The 17,207-nt window shown below is 39.3% G+C and overlaps 1 protein-coding gene across 1 annotated transcript in view; it reads left to right on the top strand.

The window, feature by feature from the left end:
• The window catches only part of CCDC30 (coiled-coil domain containing 30), a 2,524,512-nt gene that overhangs the window by 1,081,679 nt on the left and 1,425,626 nt on the right, over window positions 1-17,207 (top strand). The gene's annotated exons all lie outside the window — the stretch shown is intronic.

Raw genomic sequence — 17,207 nt, 5'->3', positions numbered from 1 at the left:
CGTGTGCATCCTGTAAACAATTTCCCAGTGTGCGTCCAAACGTGTACATACTGCATATCTAACACCTGTGTAACATCTTGGCTAAGCAGCCTCTGACTACCGGTCATAGTAATCCATCAACTCAATGCTCTTTACATAAGGACACACCTCATACCTTTACATCTGTGTAAGTAAATTCACCAAATGAATAAATGGCTCCATTGTGCAACTTTTCCATTTTGTTACTGCCCTTTTCTAAACATCTGTGACAAACTATCAAGAAAACAAAAACATCTTTACATTTTTAGCAGTCTTGCAATTGCTTGAATGAACTCAACAGGGGAAAAGCTACCTTTATTACTTAAGATTGTCGAACTGTTTATGTCTCTGCAGGAGTTTTCTTTTTTTAGGAGAAGGACAACCTGCTGCTAGTCTTGCCTGTAGCTCCTCAACTCAGTTTTGCTCCCCAGCCAAGTGCTGTTAGTAAAACTGACATATCTGTAGCTTGAGCACCAAATACACATTTAAGCCAGCAATGCCACACCTCCATGGATTTTTGAGTGCGTGGTAAGAACAATGCATGTAAGTCATAATTATTCCAAAATGTTACAGGAAAAAGAGGTGGAAACTTAGTAAATGCCGTAGTTGTAGTGGGAAATTTCCTCAATTTCCCTAAAATGTACCAGTCTGAAAAAATACTTGACCAACTCTTTATCCTCTGCAGGGAACGACTCCTTTAAGATAGTGAATGTAGGCAGTACTTCCTCTTCAGGCAAGAACGCTACAAAGCTTTTTACAGTCAACTGAAATGTTAGCGATGAATTATAAAGTGAAGCTAGCCCAAGATGTTGAACTTTCCTCCAGATGTTCTGTCCAAAATGGAATAGGCATTCTTTGGAAGTATCCCCACTGATATTTAGCCATATGCTGTTAATAGCTACCACTTCGAAATCACATAAAACAAACTGAAGATTGGTTTGAATCCCATTGTCAGATAATAAATAAAATAAACAGTGCCACATCATATTGCAAGTCTTTAATGACTTTTTAGATAAGTAATACAAAAGTGGCACTGATTTTCTATATCCTCCATATTTAACGAGGCCATGCACACTATATAATTGTCTGCACAAAACAGCTTTACAAAAGTGGATGTCATCCATAAACAAATGACAGCTCTGCTAAGATCAAAAAGGTTGCTTACAGTACTAAATACTACTACAGTGCTGCCACTACACTCATCCACCATTCTCTTTTCAACAAATATGTCTGTTTGAAAAGGAAACATATTGAAGTACAAAATTTGTAGAGTCGAATCTGGTATATAAGTTTCTTCATATCATTTACAACGCACTCTTACCTATCTGCTGAAGTAGAGCTTTCCTAGTAGGTAAACTAGGAATGTATTCCTGAGAGGTAGAAGCAATGGCATCATCTACCAATATACATGCAGTGTCTCTCAGTACAAATGCTTTGTGTTTTAATCTCTGCAAATGTTATATTTTTGAATGTCAACAGGATCACCTGCATGATTGTGAGGTACTGTTTTGAGTAATTGTTCATCTTCAGATAATGATAGCGCAATAGTTTTACCTTTGCATTTGGCTAAACACTTAAACCCACAACACCAATTCTTTCTCGGTTGTTTTTCTCTCTCAGTGAAACACGTAACTGTCTGTTAATAACACTTCTTACTTTTCTAAGAGTTGACTGTTTCATATAACTGCCCAAGAACTCCCGGAGCTTCGTAAGACACGTTAGCCATTTTTGCTCTGTGGTACGATGTACAATGTATTAGAGGTAGAACTCTATTTATAGACTAGTACTGGGGTTAAGGACACAGAATATGCATTCCGCAGCTAATATAGGCCTTATATGAGAATTTAAAATTCAGGTGTGTGCAGTTTTGGTATTTTGAATTTACGGCATTCTAGTCTCGAGCTTATGGTCTTCAGTGTAATAGGCATTCAGTATATAGAAGTAGACCCCCAGGAAGTTGGTGTTAAAGGTGCTTACTGCATCCTCTAGTGGTAGCTGTTTTAGTGAATCCCAGTTGCAACTGTTTAGTGGAGAGTCGAAACTATCTGGGTTGAAGGTTTTTTTTTTTTTTGTTTCTGATTAGACGATAGGTGGTATGGGTGCATGTTCGAAGAAGAAGGGTTGGGTGATGGTCACTTAGGCTATCAGGAAGACAGCCTATTTGAGATGCTAGGGAAGGGTTGCTAACCAAAAATCCAGTAGGGATTGACTGTTGTTTGGAAGATTTGTCATTCCTATTAAGAGATGTGATTAGTTGGATGAATCCATGGAGGTTTATGTGGTCTGTCAGATTTTGTGAGGAGCATTTAAGCCAATCAGTATTGAAGTCACCTAGCAGAATTGTTTCTTGTGGTAGAGATGTGGCAATCCATTGAAGTACTTTTTCGAAGGTGGGGATATTTCTGCAAGGTGGAACATAACCTCCTATGATGTTTATGTGCTTGTTGGGATTAAGTTTTAACTTGGCAAATAAGTGTTCAGAATCAAAGTCCGGAGTAAATACTTCTAAGTGGTCAAGTATTATGTGATTTTTGAAGAGGATTGCTACTCCCCCACCCTTTCTTGTTAACCTGTCTTTACGCAGAATGTTATATCTAGGAGCTGTTATCTCATTGTTGTTGGGTTTTAGCCATTTTTCGGTAAATATTACTATATCTGTGGAATATAGAGGTAGTAGGGCATGCAGGTTGTGAACTCTATATTTGCAATACTCCTTATGGTCATGTTAAGGAAGAGTAGGGGTGATTTGTTTCTTTGGTGTAATTGTCCTGTGTTGATTGAGTTTGAGCTACTTTTATGTCAGACAGTGGCATGGGACCAGGATTGGGGTGTATGTCACCATATTGATTAGATTGATTAAGAATGTGTAAATAGAGTTTCATAAGTTTAAGTAGTTTGTCATGTTTTTGAGAGTTGGGGGAAAGTATCTTAGAGATTATGATTTGTTGCAAGTGAGGTTTCCTAAACTTGAAGCTGTACCTCCCGTTTTGCCAGCTTTAGGAGATTGTTTGGAAGCCTACAGTTTGCTTGACAGTCTGTCACCTGCTCCAAAAAACTGAATATATATAAAGTGCCCCAGTCTCAGTATTTTGTGTTTTCTAACCCCAGGTCAGATCCTGCAGTAATTTCTCTGTCAGTCAGATTCTGCCAATCTCCTTATGGCAGCTAACCCTATCCCTTTTGACAGACTTGGAAAAGCCATTGGCTTGGGAAGAAAATGTATTCTTCAACCATGGCCTTCAGGACACTAAATTATCAGGCAAACATGTCTAAACTTCCGCTGGCTTCTTTTGACAATATGAGGAAGTTAATTGCTGATCACCTTACTTCAGAAGTGAAAGTATTTCTGAATTTTGTAGTATCTACTATGTCTTAGTAGCCAAACACCTTTTAAAGTGTGCTTATAGCACTTCATCTTTTGTGTCCAGAGCAGCTGTCACTGGTTCTTTGATGAGAAAATTTATCTGGCTTTATTTTAAGAGTTAACCAGAGAATGTCAAAGCTGAGATCCCAAATGCTCCACTAGATAAAAAAAATGTTGTTTGGGCCTTCCTCTGCTTGAGGTCCTTAAAAGATTTGATGAAAAGGGGAAGTTATTTCAAGGGTTACCCATATTTTCAATCCTCCTTTCCAAAATATAATAGATGATTTTCTTTCATTTCAGGTTCACTTTCAGGAAGCAGAATAAGCATTCCCTACAAGGCACATGCAAACAGAATTTCAAAAAATGGTAACAAGGAGGTTCAAAGAAGAATGGATAATCTGCCCATAATTAAATGTAGTTTAAGAAAGCAGACTAACTATATGCCAACTCAGCTGCCCCCCCCCCCCCCAGCAGTCATGTTAAAATTATCCCATAGTCTAGGTCTTCACTTTCCTTTGTTGTACCAGATAACTTTAGATGCTTGGATACTGCAAATCATTCTAAAAGGCTAAAACTAGCAATGGGATCCACTTCTGGTTCAAGGAATTCCTCCACATCCACCCAGTCAAACCTTCCTGTTTACTTGATCAGATGTTGTTTCAAGAGGTTATAGAACTGTTTCCCCAGGTAAAGAACAAGAAGGATTTTATTCAAGTATATTTATGGTACCAATGAAAGAAAGAACCTGGAGACCTATCCTAGACCTTTTTTCTTCTGAACCTTCACATCAGAATTCCAAACCTCAAGAAGGCTGCACATTGATCAACTGCTTAATTTCAGCTTGCCCATTGTGAAAGTAAAAACAGAAAAGGGAGCTGAAGAAATTATCATTTTGGGTAAAATTCAGTTACTGGCTAGCAAGCACACTGCTTAGATGCCAGCAAAGTAGAAATTTAGAGAACCTAAAACAAAATCAAGTAGATAAGGTGAAGAGGAAATGCTGGTAGCTTTTGGCAAAAAACAGCTCAATCTTTCGCTTTGGTACAAGAGATGTCGTCTACTTTAGTGAAAAAAAAAATCAAATGTACTCAATATGTGTTTAAAATAACTGAAACATTTAAGGAATAGATCAACTCATATAAAATGCTAAAATAGAAGAAGCTTTTAGAAGCTAATCAGATGACTTGATAAAACTTAAAAAAATCAAAGGCCGAAATGAAGAAAAGACTGTTAAGTATTAGGTTTCTCATGAAGAACTGTTTCAAAAAATAGAAGACACCACTCACACAATAAACATGGGATTTTTTGCTATACTATAGAAACTGTAAGGACCAAACTATGATGAAAGGTATAACAAATTTAAGTTGCTTGCATTTGCAAACATAATGGCTTATTTTTTTCATTAACAAATGTTCTCCCACTGAGTGCAGTTGGCCAGGGTAATTTTGTACTTTCTGTTCTGAGTGAAATTTATAGATTCCTTCATTCATGTGCAGAGTTTTTCATTGTTGAATACTTTTACATGTAGTTGAGCTGTATGCAAGTGCAAGCAATTAATCTTAAAAATTATGGACATTCTTTGGTGAGGGAATGCACATTTTAAAGATACAGTGGCAAGCAGTTGAATAAAAAAGTCTGAAATTATTGGAACTGTATAAGGGATAGTATCCTCTCCAGCAGCCTTAATACTTAATAATGCACCTTTTCTTAAAGCTAAAAGCTAATGTTTTCTGAAAGCATGCATGCTGTTTTTCACATCTGGGAGGGGAATATAACTAAGAAAAGAACAGACAGCAATAAGTGTGAGACCATGGGCTATAACATGCACTTTAGCATGGGTAACCTTAAATCTGAGGATGTTCATCTTTATTCATTCATGAGTGATGAGTTTTGGTTCTGTCCTCGGAACAGACTCTGCTGATATAACAAGCTCACATCAGCCAAAAACTCTCGAGCTAAGGCTACCCCTAGTGCCCCTCTCCTCAGATCTCATTGCCTTGTAAAGACTCGTCAGGCCAGCTCTCAAGTGAAGTGTTACATTTTTCTCTTAATTTTTACAGATTTACCCTTATAATCTTTTATAATACTCCTATATCTTAATAGTTTATAGTTAGTGATAGTTCCCTTCCTGTGTGAGTGAATTTTTCCTTCCTTTTTACCTTGCTGGTATTTCATCGTACAATTGTTGGTACAGGCCCCTCCCTTCCCCTTACCTTTTGGTAATTTAAATATCATTGTTGGTATTCTCTTTTCCCCTTCCTTTGCCCTTTGGATATACTTTCTACTTACTATTGTTGGTAAATTTAAAAAAAAAACTTCCTTTTCTATGTGCGTGTGGGCATATACCTAGTCCTGAAAGGATATTGCTTCTTGTTTAAGTACTGTTTAATTACTGTTTAATTGTTGTCAACTGGATTTTTCATAATGGCTGACAAGAATGGCACTACTGGTTTTAAACAGTGTGATAAATGTGGCAGGAAGATGCCAAACTCTGATGGACATCTCTCCTGTGTCTATTGCCTAGGAGTACCACATTTGAAGGTTCAACCTCCATGCAAGCTCTGTAAGGGCTTTAGTGCCTGCACCTTAGTTGAGTGCAGGAACAAATTAATCTTAAAGGGTCTCTTGAAAACCCCTTCCTCAGAGGCTTTATCTGAGGTGGAGGTCTCAATCCCTCCTAAAAACAAGGCAAAGAGGAGGAGCCATTTAGTGCCATTGTCTCTTCAGTCCCAGGCATCAAAAACCACTAAGGCCCAAGTTCATATGGAACTGAAATCGAAACATGCCAAAATGACCATGGTGCTGAAGGTTGAGACACTGGCTAGGACCCGATATTCTCTGTTAGTTGACCCCTTTGTTAGACAACAACTAAGTCCATTACTTGATGGGTCTCAATCTCCATCGGGTATGTCAACCCGTTCCACCAAGAGCCTTTCAGAGCTCGATGTAGTGAGACTTGTGGATCAACTCCTAGCGGCCAGAGGCATCCCAACTCCCTCTAGGACCTTGCTCCCACCCGGAGCCAAGGGTTTTTCTCCACAGACTCCAACCTATGTCCCTCCTTCAACCTCCCCACAGGTCTTGGAGCCCTCGATGCTGACGCCCATCTCAGTGCCAGCTTCTTCGGTTCCACTGGTAGATCTTACTGTGGTTCCGGAACCTATTCTGTAGACCATGGCTCAGTCCTGAGCCAATCCACCCTTAAGACCATGACTGGTCTGTCGGCACCATGACTCGTAGTACGGTACTGATTTCTTCTATGGTGCCGTCTACAGTTCATTTTGCTTTGGTAGCTCCAAGTCCTCTTGAAGATCCCTTCCTGGAGACCCCGGTTTTAAGGTTGTCTTTCTCGGTTCCAGGCTCCCATCTCTCTTTGGGCGGACCTGGCTTCCAGTTTATGGAGAATGCATTCGCCTCGGCAGGCTTGCAGTTGGCCCCTTTGTTGGCGGAATTTCACATATACATGTCCTCTGGTTCATAGCTGACAGTCCATTACACTGGGTCATTGGGCACGGGAGCAGCAAGATACCTAGCACAGGGCACTCTCTCTTAGGAGTCGTCTTCAGACGTTCCCCCAGAAGAGTCACCCCATAAGAGATCATGCAAGAGAAAGCACATTGATTCCCCTGAGGAATCACTCACTGAAGATGCAGATTATGATGAGGGGGAAGGGTCCCCATGGTCACTCCCTGAGGATGTCTCCCTTGGAGACATATTGGTGATCGTGAAACAGAGGGGGTGACTGGAAGCCCACCAACCCTTCCTCTTAGGAATGTGTATTCTTGCAGGCTTTCCGTGCTTAACCCTCTACTTCCTGGGTGACCCCACCTGCAGATGAGTTGATCAAGCTCATCATGCAGTGTGCCTGGAAAGGCCCCTGATACTACTGAGCCAATACCCCAGAGACTGAACAAAACACTCTTTCCTTCAGAGGATTAGCCCCATTGGTCCAAAAACTTGGCAGTAGATGCTATAGTGGTGGCAGTGGCCACAAGAAAAGAACTCGCAGAAGAAAGTCCTGCTGTCTGCCCTCCAAATAGGGAGTCTCAGATGGTGGACAGACTAGGGTAGCGGGGTTACACTTTAACGACCTTTGCCATATGGTCGTTGAACTATGTGGCACATTTTACTTGTCTCCAGAGAGACCTGATCATGGAACTCTCAGGAACCTTAGCAGGAGCAGTGTTTGATGAGGTACGTGACAAAGTTGCTTCACAGCTTGCCACCCTGGAATCTATATCTAACTCATCCATGTGGTTGATTGCACATACAATCAAAGGGGTGGCTAGAACAGCGGGCGTAGGTGTTTTCATGAGATGTCATGCCTGGATGCGCATGCGTGACTTTGCGGAAACTTTCAAGTCTTCTTTCATTAGCGCTCCCATTGATTCTTTCTCTCTCTTCATTCCAGAAGTTAGACACGTTAGCCAGATGTGAGAAGGACAGCAAGATTCTGTTTGCTGTGAGCGTACGTTTTCCCCCTCCCCAACAAGGGAAATCCCAAGGGCCTTTCCATGACACATGGCGAGTTTCCCCCCAGGGCAGAGTGGGGAACTCATCAGGAAGACACCTCCCTGGAGCCAGAGGGGGTCTGCATAACTAGGGATCCAGAAATTCCCTTTCTGGGCAGCCCTACCAGCGCTCCTGAAGAGCGGCCCAGTTGCTTGCCTCTGGAAGCAGTCAGGTGGTGATTCTGTCTGCACCACTTAGCTTGGCATTCTATAACAACAGATTTTTGTGTGCGGACAATAATTACCAGAGGTTATCACATTCCCTTCGATCTTTACCAAGGCTGCAAAGGTGAATCCCTGATGTTCCACCCAATCAGAGGGACACAGCAGCACAAGAAATTCAAGAGCTGCTCCAAAAACATAGTCATCCAGACAGGTTTTTTTTAGTGCCAAAAAAGACAGGGGACTGGAGGCCAATTTTGGACCTCAGCATCCTAAACAAATTTGTCAGACAGACCAAACTGAGGGTGATCCTGGTTCAGTCTTTCCTCCCATTTCTGGAAAAGGACAACTGGATGTGCTCAGTAGATCTTCAGGATGTGTATTACAATATAAAAATGGACAAACGCTCCAGAAGATATCTCCACTTCCTGCTGGGAGCCAATCACTACCAATTTTGAGCGCTGTCCTTTGGTCTCTCCACAGCCCCCAGGGTGTTCAAGTGTATGGCAGTAGTAACAGCTCACTTGAAACTGCAGGATTCCGGGTGCTTCAATATCTAGACGATTGGCTCCTTACCACCCCCATCAAGCATCTACTGCTTCTCACCTTGCACTACACGCTACAGCTAGCACAACTCTTAGGGATCTCAAACGAAGAGAAGTCGAAGCTAGCACCTACTCAAAGCCTAGAACTCATAGGAGCAACATTCGACCCAAGGTCTTGCCTGATTGCCCTTCCTCTTCACAGGCTTCAGAAACTAAGATCTCAACTCTGAGTGATACTCTCTCAGGACAAATTCCCAGCTTGTTCAGTCTTTCAGCTGCTGGGTTCATTGGCAGCAACAATTACTATAGTTCCCCTAGCAGGCCTCCATATGAGATTATTACAATGGCTCCTAGCATCACAGTAGTCCCTGTTGACACATCTTTTGTCCTACCCAATCCACATGATGAACCACTGCAACCAAGATCTGAATTAGTGGATGAAGCCAGAAATGGAATTATGGAGTCGACCCTTCTCACCCTCTCAGCCCAAGGCCATAGTGACCACTGACATGTCCCTTATGGGGTGGGGGTTGGGGCATTTTCAGGGAAAGACAGTCCAAGGCACTTGGTCCCCTTTAGAGGCCAATTTGCATATCAGTGTCCTACAACTGAGGGTGGTGCTTCTGGTGTTGCAAGTATTCCAATCTGCCCTCCAGTCAGGGACAATTGCTATCTAGTCAGACAACATGTCAGTCGTCTGGTATATCAACAAACGGGGAAACCAGATCCTACCCATTGTGTCAGGAAGCCATGAGAGTTTGGCAATGGGCGATAGCCTCCAACCGCTTTCTGGTCGAACAGACATTTCTGTGAATTCCAGTGTGAATGCAGACAAGCTGAGCAGATGCATTCTCCTGCCTCATAAGTGGTCTCTCAATCCTGAAGTAGTGATGGAGATTTTCTGTTGCTGGGGTCAGCCTTGCTGCAGTCTATTCACGTTTCCCACCAACCACAAATGCAGCAGCTACCTTGCACTAATCTCTCCTTGGGAGGGGGGTCCCCGAGGGATGCTCTAGTACATGATTGGCCTCCGGGACTGCTTTATGCCTTCTCTCCCTTTCCTCTGATTCCAGAATTTCTAAAGAAAGCACTTCTGTTGAGAAGCAAAGTAAACCTCATTGCACCCTGTTGGCCCTGACAAGTCTTTTTCCCTTTCCTTTGGCCTCACCTGGTTCACCGACTGTGGACTCTGGATCTAACTTCAGGATTACTGTCGCCACCCTCCAGGGTTGATCCACCCAAACCTATCGAGCCTCAAGCTGACAGCTTGGTTCCTCCACTTCCAGTAATTGCCAGACAAAATAACCCATCTTCCACTGTATGAAAAATACTTCTGGCTTCCCATAAACCGTCCACCAGAAAAATGTATTATATTAAATGGAACAGATTTGTTTTTTGGTCTCAAGAAAAAGGACTGGACCCCTTTTCAGCTCCCCTTAATTCAGTGTTGGAGTATTTATCAACACCATGAAATGAGAAGTACACCAAAAGGAGAAGCGGTCTAACTATCCAAAAGCTTTTATTCACAAATAAGTAAAATGATAAATGAACGCTGTTAGAAATTCATGCGTTTTTGTCCTCCAACGGACTTCATCAGATACAGCTTCATTGAAAACAGTTGTCATTTATATACATTGACGTCAGTACCCTAACCAATCATAAAATCCATTCAATTAGACAAAACTTTCAAAAAATTCTGTTAAACATGTAATACATTTTGTTTTTAAAAATATGCAATTCTATAAAACTCTTAAAAATACTTGTATAATAAATATTATAATGTCTTAAGATAAATTATTAACACACATTAACATACATTTACAACAGGCACCTTTAATGCATTAAATATTCTGATAGAAATTTTAGGTATTTATATTATAATTTATCTTAAGACATTATAATATTTATTATACAAGTATTTTTAAGAGTTTTATAGAATTGCATATTTTTAAAAACAAAATGTATTACATGTTTAACAGAATTTTTTGAAAGTTTTGTCTAATTGAATGGATTTTATGATTGGTTAGGGTACTGACGTCAATGTATATAAATGACAACTGTTTTCAATGAAGCTGTATCTGATGAAGTCCGTTGGAGGATGAAAACGCATGAATTTCTAACAGCGTTCATTTATCATTTTACTTATTTGTGAATAAAAGCTTTTGGATAGTTGGACCGCTTCTCCTTTTGGTGTACTTCTCACTTCATGGTATTGGTTTTTGGAGGAGGTTGCCGTTTTGTTATTAGTTTGGAGTATTTATCAACCTTACTCCATTCAGTAGCATCCGCTTCTATGATCTGGGTCCATTTAGCAGCTATCTCAAACTTCTATAACGGTTTCCAAGATTCCTCTTTAATGTCTCACCATCTCTGTAAAACTTTCTTGAAAGGAATCATACATATAAAACGACCCTTCAAAGAGGCCGTTGAACCTTGCAATTTGACGCTGGTCATACAAACTTTGACTCGTCATCCCTTTGAGCCTGCTGCCACTTGCGATATAAAATTCTTGTCTTGGAAGACTTTATTCTTGGTAGCTATTACATCGGCAAGAAGAATTTCAGAATTACAGGCCTTATCCGTAAAACATCCTTACATAGTTTTCCACAGAGAGAGAGTATCTCTTCAGACTAACCCCTCCTTTCTGCAAAATGACTGAGAGACTGCATTTCTTTTGTCTATCAGCAGAACAAATTGCGTTTCACAACTAAAATCAAGGCACATTCAATCAGATCAGTTGCTACTTCGGTGGCCTTTCATTCCAGAGCTTCTATGGAGGACATTTGTGCAGCAGCCACTTGGGCTACCCCTCATACCTTTACCACTCATTGCAAATTGAACTTGGTCTCCAGGGGGGAGAATCCTTTGGCTCAGTGGTGCTCAGGAATATCCTTCCATAGGGCCCCCCGGGACTTAAAGTAGCTAGTGACTCTGTCCCATCCATCATGAATGAATGAAGATTAACAACATCAGATAAAGAAATTATGTTCTTACCATAACGTTCCATCTGTGTTGTTGTTGATCTTCATTCATGCATGACATCCCACCCTCCTACCCCCTCAGAAAGACACCTGGAGGTTCGGATTTGGTCCTAGTTACGTGATAGGGCATTTGCTCCAACAGAGCCTCTGCTTTATTTTTCTTACGGGAAAACTCGATCTGAGGGGATGAGGAGAGGGTCTCCGTGGGTAACCTTAGCTCGAGAGTTTTTGGCTGGTGCAAGCTTGTTATATTGGCTGAGTCGGTTCCGAGCACCAAATAAAACCCGTCCATCATGAATGAATGAAGATCAACAACGCAGATGGAATGTTATAGTAAGAACATAACTTCTTTTTTTAGATTAGGTAATGCCTGTGGGTCCAGCTCTCAATTTGGAGCAATTGTTCCTATCTGAAGGGTTAAATTTAATTTGTTGAAAAGGTACATATAGGTTCATAGGTTGGTACTAGGCTGTCAGTCCTAGGGCCTATACAAGCCTAACCAAACAATTTCCCGGATATTTCTTCCCACAATATTTACTTCCCTGGACCCCTGTCTAGCAAGGCGACTGACATGGTCCCCGGGGTGAATTTCCTATCTCCCATCCATATATTTTATGTTTATCCTAAGTTAATAGAAGACAGTCTTGTTCTTAAAATATATTTTTTGTTGGAGAATTTTCATTAAAGGAAAAAGTCTTCAAAAATGTGACGTAGGTTCAAATGGAGATGAGAAGAAACAACTGTGTAAAAGATAAGCCTGCCAAACAACATATGCATGTAAGACAGCAGTAGGAAATACACATTCAAATAATCTGTCATGTGTAATAGATGGGAACAATAGCTCTTTAACATAATGGCTATGATTGTGAAATGTAAATGGCATTACAGGTACAGACAAAAGGAAGAGTATTGAATTATATTTAGAAATGCAGAGTGCAGACAGCAATGTTGTAGGAGACACATTTGGGAAAAAATTGAGTATGTGAATTTGACAAAGAAAGATTTCAGGATGAATATTCAGCAAAATATCAAGGAGAAAGGAAAAGGGGAGTAGTAATATGATTGCTAGAGGGTCTCCAAAACTAATAGAAAAGGAAGAAAAGAAAACAAAAATAGATTTGGAGTTAAAAGGGGCTGTTGGCAATGGCAGAGGATTATACTAGCATGTCTTTACATTCCATCAAAAACTGTTATTATGGAGCTTATAAAATTGTGGGATAAATAGCTTTCAGCAGGGAATATTTCTTACAGGTGAGAAAAATACAACAAAAGCTTGTACATTTCTGAAGAAATTTATGAAAAAGAACAATAACTGCATGAAGCTGAATATAATTTATATTTCACAGGAACGTGTGCATTCCATTGAAAACTTTGACATACAACTGTTTCAGATCATGCATCAATAACAGCTAAGATAGAAATACAGGGTGATGAAGTAAAAATGAGACATTGATGTTTTCTCACCTACCTGTTAAAAAAAGAGAAATTCAGTGTATGGGTACTGGAAATTATTCATAAGAGTGAATAGAGAAGGTGGATTTTTTCAGAAGGGATAGGTTGTGAATGGGATAGATGAAAATGGAGTTGAAAACAGGGTAGAAATAAGAGAAAGAGAAATGTTAAAGAAGTAATAATAATTACTTAGAGTAGATGACAAAAGTTAATAATAATTATTTAGAGTAGATGACAAAGGTTAAAGTATTGCAGAATAAATGGAAACTCGCAGAACAAGAAGAGGATTGACTGCAGAGTGCTAAAGGGAAAACAAGAAGGAGTATTTGAATAATATGCATGAGTTTATAAAGATTGCTGTTAAGCAGATATTTTTTGATTAAAAACTCCAGAGCACAAAAACTTTTAGCACATCAAATTAGGCATCAGAAAGTAGAAAGGGTTATCACCAAACTTAAGAGATCATGTGATAAGAAAAATAATGAGAGATCCTATAGCAGTATTGGAATATTTCAGAAATTTTATGAATGTTTTTATAAAGCAGATGAATTTGGAAACCAAGAAAGGGTATAAATGGAAATATTTATGGAAACTTTAATTATGCCATGGTTAGATGGAGATGAAGCTCAACAACTAATAGTTACGGTATGAGGAGATGAGATAAAAGTGATAATCAATGTGAAAGGAAGTCTACAGCAACAGATGGTATTTCTGTAGATGTTAGGAGGGAAGAAAGTGGTAAAGATCTGGCAGATTTTGTTTTAGTGTTTTAAAAGGAGGGGGGAAGTACCAGCATCTTTTTTTTCAAACACCTTTATTGAATTATCATGTGTGACATAGGCAAATTTACATTCATGTAAAAGTAATCAAGCTATATTAACATAACAAATATACAGCAATATACGTGAAGTATAATATCATATAACCTACACAATATTACATAAATTATTCAATTCTTGCTTTTTTTTTTTAAAACAAGAAAGATATTCATTAAACCATCACTTACTACATAGGCAATCATAAATTTATATAAATGAAAATAAAGCACAACAACACAATCCTAGTCGCAAGCATTTTACATCACAAACCATGCTGACACATTCCCAGTTACAAACATTATACATTGCTTATAGTCTACCCAATCTTTCTCACTCAAACATTACATAGCTCACCTTAAGTCTTGCTGCTTTTAGGCCTCATTCCTCCCCTGTATGTATTGTTTCCACAATTCCCATTTTTTTCCTATGTAGCTTGCTCCTACCCTTTTCTAAAGATCTCATTTCCAGTTGTTTTATCTCCGTTACTGTATTCACTACTTCCAATATAGTTGGTTTAGATTTTGATTTCCATTTTCTAGAATTGCTTTTTTGGCAGCCACCATTATTAAACACAGCAAGGCCTTGCCATATCTAGGCAATTCTGATTCTTTGTCGTAGCTCAGAAAAATAATTTCCCTCATCAGACCAATCTGCTCACCCAGCATATTCCGTAGGGAATCCTTAAAGTCCGACAACTCACTGCACTCCTAGAAAATATGTTCCCAATTATCTCTTTCTTTCCCTTCACACCTCCAACATTTACTGTCTACCTGAGAAAAAATTCTCTGGAGTCTACTTGGGGTATAAAAATATCTATGTAAACATTTCCAAGCAAAAATAGTAAATCATCTAGATTTTGTTGCACATTTGGGAGACATACATATGTCCTCCCATTGTTTCTTTGTGAATTGCTTATCCAGTCTATCTTCCGAATCCTTTCTAACCTCCTCTGATTGATTCTTATAGTTATCACACACTATTTTATATGCTGTACTAATTATTCCTTTTTTTAATGGCAGCTTCTGTTCTAGATTCTATTAAAAACTCTACCAGTGCTGGTCTTTTGTTTAGAACCCCCCCATTTCTTTTTCTTTGCCTGTACTCTGATATCCGTCCCTGATAGGGAAGGCAGTTTCTTACGTGCAGTCCAAATAAATTTCTGGCATCTTCCCATTCTATCATATTTCCCTCTCTAGTTATTTGCTCCCAATACCTTGGTTCTTTTGCCAGTTTTCTCAAATAAGGTCTGGCCCCCTCTCGCCTATTGTCTGTATCCATAATTGCAGTCATCCCTATCGGCAGAGTCTACTTTCTCTATTCCCATGTTGGCTTAGTTTTTAGAATGCTTTCTACTACTTTATAGATATAATATTATGCATGATTATTGTTCTTAAAAGCCTGCACCCAAAACCCCAGTCTCTACTTGTTTCTTGAGCTTCCCTGGTGTTTCATCATCATCCCTTTCCACTTTGAATTATAGTTTTCTGCTGGTGCTCTGTATAGGGGTCTTAACTGTGTATCTCTAAAATACCCCTTCAGGTTGGCTAATCCCATTCCACCATGTTCTACTGGAAGAATCAGCTTATCCCACTTGACTGTTGCCATCTTAACCTCCCAGATAAAGTCCTTCAGTTCTTTATTAATTGCTACCCACAACTTCTCCTCTTGTTGATAAACATTTGCTTGATCTGTGCATAAGGCTAAAGGGACTAAAAATATTTTAACTGCTTGTATCTTACTATCCATATCCGTATAAAAATGCTTCCATTTTTGTCAGTTTTTGTATCATCTTTTGTTTAGTCTCTTCCCACATATCCTTAGCTGCCACACTAGAATCATTTTTAATCCATGCTCCTTATCCCCATAAATATGGGTATTCCTGAATCAGTTCATGTGTGGGTACATACTTTACTGCTATTGCCTTTGTTTTAGCTTCATTAATTTTGTATCCTAAAAAGATCTGAAACTATCTCAAAATGTTCCACAACACAGTGTTGTCTTTTTCTGTTATTTTGTACCTGAAAAAAAATTATCTGCAAATAAAGTCAGCTTTTCTTGATTACCATACCAATTATATCCTTGAATTTCTGAGTCTCTTATTTTGTTTGCCAATGTTTCTAATTATAATGCAAATAAAGGGGAAAGAGGACACCCCTGCCTGGTTCCTCTGCTCAAGCAAAAATTATCAGAGAGGACCCCACCCAATTTGTTTCCTCCAATCCCTCATATATTCTCCTAATCAACATTACATTTTTTTCAGGAAATGCAAATGTTTCCATTGCCCTGCTCATAAAGTTCCAGCTTACTCTGTCAAGTGCTTTTGTCTGCATCAAGACCCACCATAGACAATGGTATTTTCTTACATTCTACTTCCCTCTGGATCATCAATGTTCTGTTAATGTTGCCAAATGTTTGCCTCTCCTCCATAAAACCACATTGATCCATATCTATCCGTTTTGGGGATTACTTTTGCCATTCTTTTAGCTGTTATAGACATGAATACTTTATAATCATTGTTTAGTATTGAAATGAGCCTGTGTGAAGCTGGAGCTGATTGATCCTTATCCTCTTTGGGTATTACAGCTGCCACTGCTTTCTTCCAGGACAGTGTTACTTCTCCTCCTCTTAAGACATTGTTACACAAAATCTTCCAGAACTTTATCAGTTTTTAAATCCCAGTTTCCAAACTTCCACAGGAATTTTATCTATTTCTGAGGACTTTCCTGTAGATTGGTTATACATCACAGTGTTTATGTCATCTCCTCCTATCCTGTGAGTAATTGAGCCTCATATACCTCTAACCTTGGGGTATTTAATTCTTCCATAAACATTTCCATTTGTGTCTTTTCTTGATTTTCATATTTCTGTGCTTTATAGAGACTCTCACAGAATTTCTAAAATATTTCTAATACATCTAAAGGAACCCTTGTTATCTTCTTTGTTATAGGCTCCTTAAGTTTGGTGACAGCCCTTTCTACTTTTTGTTGCCTGAGAGTTGTTGTGCTAAAAGTTTTTATGGGCTTGTGTTGTTATCAAAAAACAGTGGCTTAACCACAATCTTTCTAAGCTTCTGCATATTATCAAGGCAATTCCTTATTTTCTGCCTAGGATTCTGCAGTTGATCCTCCTCTTGTTCTGTGAGATTCCCCCATTCTGTAATACTTTCACATTTGTCAGTCCCTCTAAATAATTCTTGTTACTTTTTAACCATAGCTCCATTTCTTTTATTTCCATCCCATTTTTAAACTCCACCTTAATTTTATCCCATCCTAGCTATATTTTCAGAATAATTTTTTATCCTCTCTAACAGCTCCTGAATAATCTCCACTACTCATTCCTTAAATTCCTCGCTTTTC

This window comes from Protopterus annectens, chromosome 2.part0 (assembly GCF_019279795.1).
Source record: "Protopterus annectens isolate FY-2018-M chromosome 2.part0, PAN1.0, whole genome shotgun sequence".
In the NCBI taxonomy this organism is placed as follows: Eukaryota; Metazoa; Chordata; order Ceratodontiformes; family Protopteridae; genus Protopterus; species Protopterus annectens.
The sequence above is the reverse complement of the archived record's forward strand: the minus strand, read 5'-3'. Positions and strand labels throughout refer to the sequence as shown.